Raw genomic sequence first — 4,592 nt, forward strand, 5'->3', positions numbered from 1 at the left:
GATTGAGTGCTTGTTTAATTTTTTTTTGTGATTATTTGTAGTTTTATTAACTTTATAATTGTAGATTGACATTTGTCTTTAATAAATTAAATTTTTTAGAAATATTGTGATTAATTCCTGTTCCCTGAGGATTCGACCCGTACTTACCACTTTGTGGAAAGTCGGTTTTTATATTTTTGGTTGACGATTTTCCAAAGTTTTATTGAAAATAATTGTGTTTAAAAAGATCATTTCAAAATATCAACCAAATTTTGGCGCCGTTATATGGGAACGGCGCATTAATTACTTTATTTCTTAGAGTTTGATTTATTAATTGGTTTTAGTTAATTAGTTGTTTTATTTTTAGTTAGTAGGATTAGTAAGTGAATATAGGATTAACATAGTTAGTAAATATAGGATTCACGTTCTGTTCTTTCTAGGATTCACTTGAAATTCATTCTGCAAGGAGCGATTAGATAGGTGGGTTTTAGAAAAACTTAGTTTGTGATTTCCTGTATTTATCTTTTCAGTACTTTAGAGTAGTTTAATTTGTTATTTCATTTACTTAGTTAGATCATTCTGACATAATTAGTTTAGCATATTTGTTTAGTAGTTGTTTATTTTGTGTTATTTACATTTTAGTACCTGTGTTAGTTAATTTTTTTTAGATTTAGGTCGTTTGCTTACATCTGGTCTTAGTACCAGTGTATGCAGGGGCGACGAGGTCTAGGAACCCCATTACACCCATTTGTTGACAACCCAGAGAGAATTTTACATTCTCATCGAAATTCGGCAACAATGGCTGACATGGATCCTCCACCTCCACCCCCAGTTCTTTCACGCCCTCTGCGGGAATACTTCATTCCCACAGACTAAGTTCAGGCATCCTGCATTCGGAGACCCGATGTAGGAGCACCGCATTATGAGATTAAGGCCAGCATTATTCAAATGCTTCCATCCTTTTATGGCCTTAGTCATGAGGATCCCTACCGACATTTAGATGAATTCCTTGAAATCTGTTCTACTGTTAAGATACAGAATTTCGATGATCATGCTTTAAGGTTGACTCTATTCCCCTTTTCATTGAAGGACAAAGCCAAGTATTGGCTAAAGTCTTTAGATTCTGTAGAAATAGAGTCATGGGATCAATTGCAATAGGAGTTTCTTCGGAAATATTTTCCCATTGGTCGTACGAACCAATATTGTAGAGCCATCACCAGCTTTTCAGAGCTAGATGGTGAGCGCTTTCATGAGACCTGGGAGAGAATGAAGGATCTCCTCATGAAATGTCCCCATCATCAGGTGCCGAAATGGCAACTGGTGCAGAGCTTCTATGATGGATTGTCTGACAAGAATCGTCAGATGATCGACTCTTGATGTGGAGGGACATTCATGCTGAAGAGCGAGGACGAAGCATGGAGGCTATTTGATACATTGGCCGAGAATTCACTCCACCATGCTTCGAGCTCTCAATCTGATAGAGCCACACCCAGCATTCAGAAGAAAGCTGGTGTTCTTGAAGTTGGTCCATCTACTGCACTACAGTGCAAGGTAGACATGATTGCTCAGAAGCTGAACCAACTTCTCTCAGGACCATCCACTACACAGCAGGTGTGTACTCTTTGTGCCAGTCCGGCACACGAGATCACTGAGTGCCCTTCAGCAGCTCAGTACCCTAAATTTGTTCAAGAACAAGTTCAGACAGCTCAGGGTTACGTCAGACCGCCGAATAACCCATTTTCATCGACATATAATCCGGGTTGGCGTAACCATCCCAATTTTTCATGGAAGAATCCACAGTCTTCCATGCAGATGCCTACTTCCTCTCAGCCAGTTCGGCAGCCATCTTTTACTCAGTCATTTCAAAGACCGAACTATTCTCAGTCTTCTTCTTCTTCTGTCACTCCCCCGATTCAGCAGGAGTCTGCCCCGCAGACATCTTTTGAGGAGAGACTTCTCCAGGCATTCCAAGAGGTGAAAACCTCTAATCAGAGCACCTTCGAGAAGTGTAGCCAGATTTTGAGCTCGCATACGCAGTCCATTGCGAAGTTAGAGTCACAAATGGGACAGTTAGCTGAGGCTATTAGTAGGAGACCCGAGGGTACATTGCCGAGTCAGGCTGTCATGAACCCGAAGGGTAAGGACCAGATGACTGGAGGCCTATTTCATACTGAGACACAGCAGCAGGCCAAATCGGTTATGTCCCTGAGGAATTAACGTGAGTATCATGTCGAGAGCAGAGAGCGAGAGAGTAGAGAGAGGATAGAGGAGCAAGAGACCATTGTTTTACCTAAGTCAGCTCAGCCATCATCCCCATCCCCATCCCCATCATCATCTTCATCATCATCATTATCTTCATCCTCAGAGGAGAAGAAGGATAGGAGTGAGCCTTTTCACAAAGAGGAGGAGCCAGCAGAGTATATTCCCCCACCACCCTATCCCAAAGCATTAGAGTCTCCTGGATATAGAGGAAAGCAAGGTGCGAAGATCCAGGACATGCTTGACATCTTTAAGCATGTGCAGATCAACCTACCTTTGCTTGATGCGATTCAGCAGGTGCCAGCATATGCCAAATTCCTGAAGGAACTATGTACACAAAAGCGTAAATCTAGAGAGCGAGTTCCTAACAGGGTCCATCTGACTGAGCAGGTGAGTTCAGTACTTCAGCATCAGACACCACCAAAGCTCAAGGACCCTGGAGCCCCTATCATTGCGTGTACTATAGGGAACATCTAGATAGAACGCGCATTGCTCGATCTTGGAGCAAGCGTGAACATTCTGCCCGGATATTTCTTTGATTCTTTCGGGCTAGGAGAGATGAGATCGACTCCGATTACACTGCAGCTGACAGATCGTTCCGTCAAGGTACCGAGAGGTGTCTTGGAGGACGTGCTAGTTAAGGTGGATGACTTTTATTTTCCAGTCGATTTCATTATTCTTGATATGGAAGGAGTGGATAGCCAGCACCAGACTCCGATTATTTTAGGCAGACCATTCTTGGCAACTGCCAATGCGTGTATCAACTGCAGAACCGGAGCCATGGATCTCTTATTCGGCAATCGAAAGGTCAAGCTGAATATTTCCAATGCCGCGATGGGACCAGCAGGAGACATGGACTGCTTTCATGTAGATATTGCACATGAGTTAGTGGAGGAGCAGCTCGAGTTGTACATTACTGATGATTCTTTAGATTTGTACCATATAGAGAAGAATAGTGGTGTAGATGTGTCTAGAGTGTCGTCAGAGAGACCACCTTGGGGAGCGGTCAGGAGCCTCTTCCACCACTTGCTGAGACCCCCGCCAAATCTTCGATTGAGTCACCTCCGAAACTTGAGTTGAAACCATTACCGGATTCACTCAAGTATGCATACCTCGGAGATGATGAGACTCTGCCTGTGATCATCTCATCCTTGCTCACTAAGGAGCAGGAACAGAGATTGTTGACTATTCTTCGAGAGCACAAGGCAGCGATTGGCTGGGGAGTTGCTGATCTGAAGGGGATTGATCCTTCATTCTGCATGCATAGGATCCATTGTGATGAGGAAGTCAAGCCATTTAGGGATATGTAGAGAAGGCTAAATCCCAACATGAAGGAAGTGGTGAAGAAAGAGGTGGTGAAATGGTTGGATGCCGGAATCATTTACCCTATTTTTGATAGCCAGTGGGTCAGCCCGATTCAGGTTGTGACGAAGAAGTCAGGACTCACTGTGGTTGAGAATGAGAAGGGTGAGAGAATTCCGATGAGGACCACTACAGGATGGCGAGTCTGCATCGATTATAGAAAGCTGAATGTGGCAACTAAGAAAGATCATTTCCCATTGCCATTCATTGATCAGATCTTAGAGAGACTCGCAGGACAGAGCTACTACTGCTTTCTAGATGGATATTCAGGATACAATCAGGTAGCTGTTCATCCTGACGACCAGGAGAAGACCACGTTTACATGTCCTTATGGCACCTTCGCATTTAGACGTATGCTGTTTGGGCTCTGTAATGCCCCGGCTACTTTTCAGAGGTGCATGCTTGCTGTCTTCTCGGACATGATTGATGATGTGATGGAAGTTTTTATGGACGACTTTTCAGTGTATGGCTCTTCTTTTGAAGATTGCCTCCAAAAACTTGCTCGAGTACTGAGTAGGTGTGTGGAGACCAATCTCGTCCTGAGTTGGGAAAAGAGTCATTTTATGGTCCATGAGGGGATTGTGCTAGGACACATTGTGTCGAAGCGTGGTATTGAGGTTGACAGAGCGAAGGTGGAATCCATTTCCCGTTTGACTCCACCCACCTCTGTAAGGCAGATTCGATCATTTTTAGGGCATGCGGGATTTTACAGGCGATTCATAAAAGATTTCAACAAAATCTCTCGACCGCTTTGCACGTTATTGGAGAAAGACCAGCCCTTTGTTTTCGGTGAGGATTGTATGAAGGCCTTTGAGATTCTCAAAGAGGCCTTGTTTACTGCACCTATTTTGAGACCTTCAGATTGGACTCTTCCATTTGAGATTATGTGCGATGCATCTGATTACGCTATGGAGGCCATTTTAGGACAACGCATTGATAGGAAACCCTATGTGATCTACTATGCGAGTAGAACTCTGTCTGATGCCCAGATG

At 43.6% G+C, this 4,592-nt stretch overlaps 1 non-coding gene across 1 annotated transcript; it reads right to left on the reverse strand.

The window, feature by feature from the left end:
* Positions 1-1,178: 1,178 nt before the first annotated feature.
* Positions 1,179-1,283, reverse strand: LOC149832401 (small nucleolar RNA R71). Its single transcript, XR_016433462.1, has one exon. It is a non-coding gene; the product is annotated as a small nucleolar RNA R71 (small nucleolar RNA).
* Positions 1,284-4,592: the final 3,309 nt, after the last annotated feature.

The sequence above is a fragment of the Nuphar pumila genome, chromosome 7 (genome assembly GCF_984573655.1).
Source record: "Nuphar pumila chromosome 7, dmNupPumi1.hap1.1, whole genome shotgun sequence".
NCBI lineage: Eukaryota > Viridiplantae > Streptophyta > Magnoliopsida > Nymphaeales > Nymphaeaceae > Nuphar > Nuphar pumila.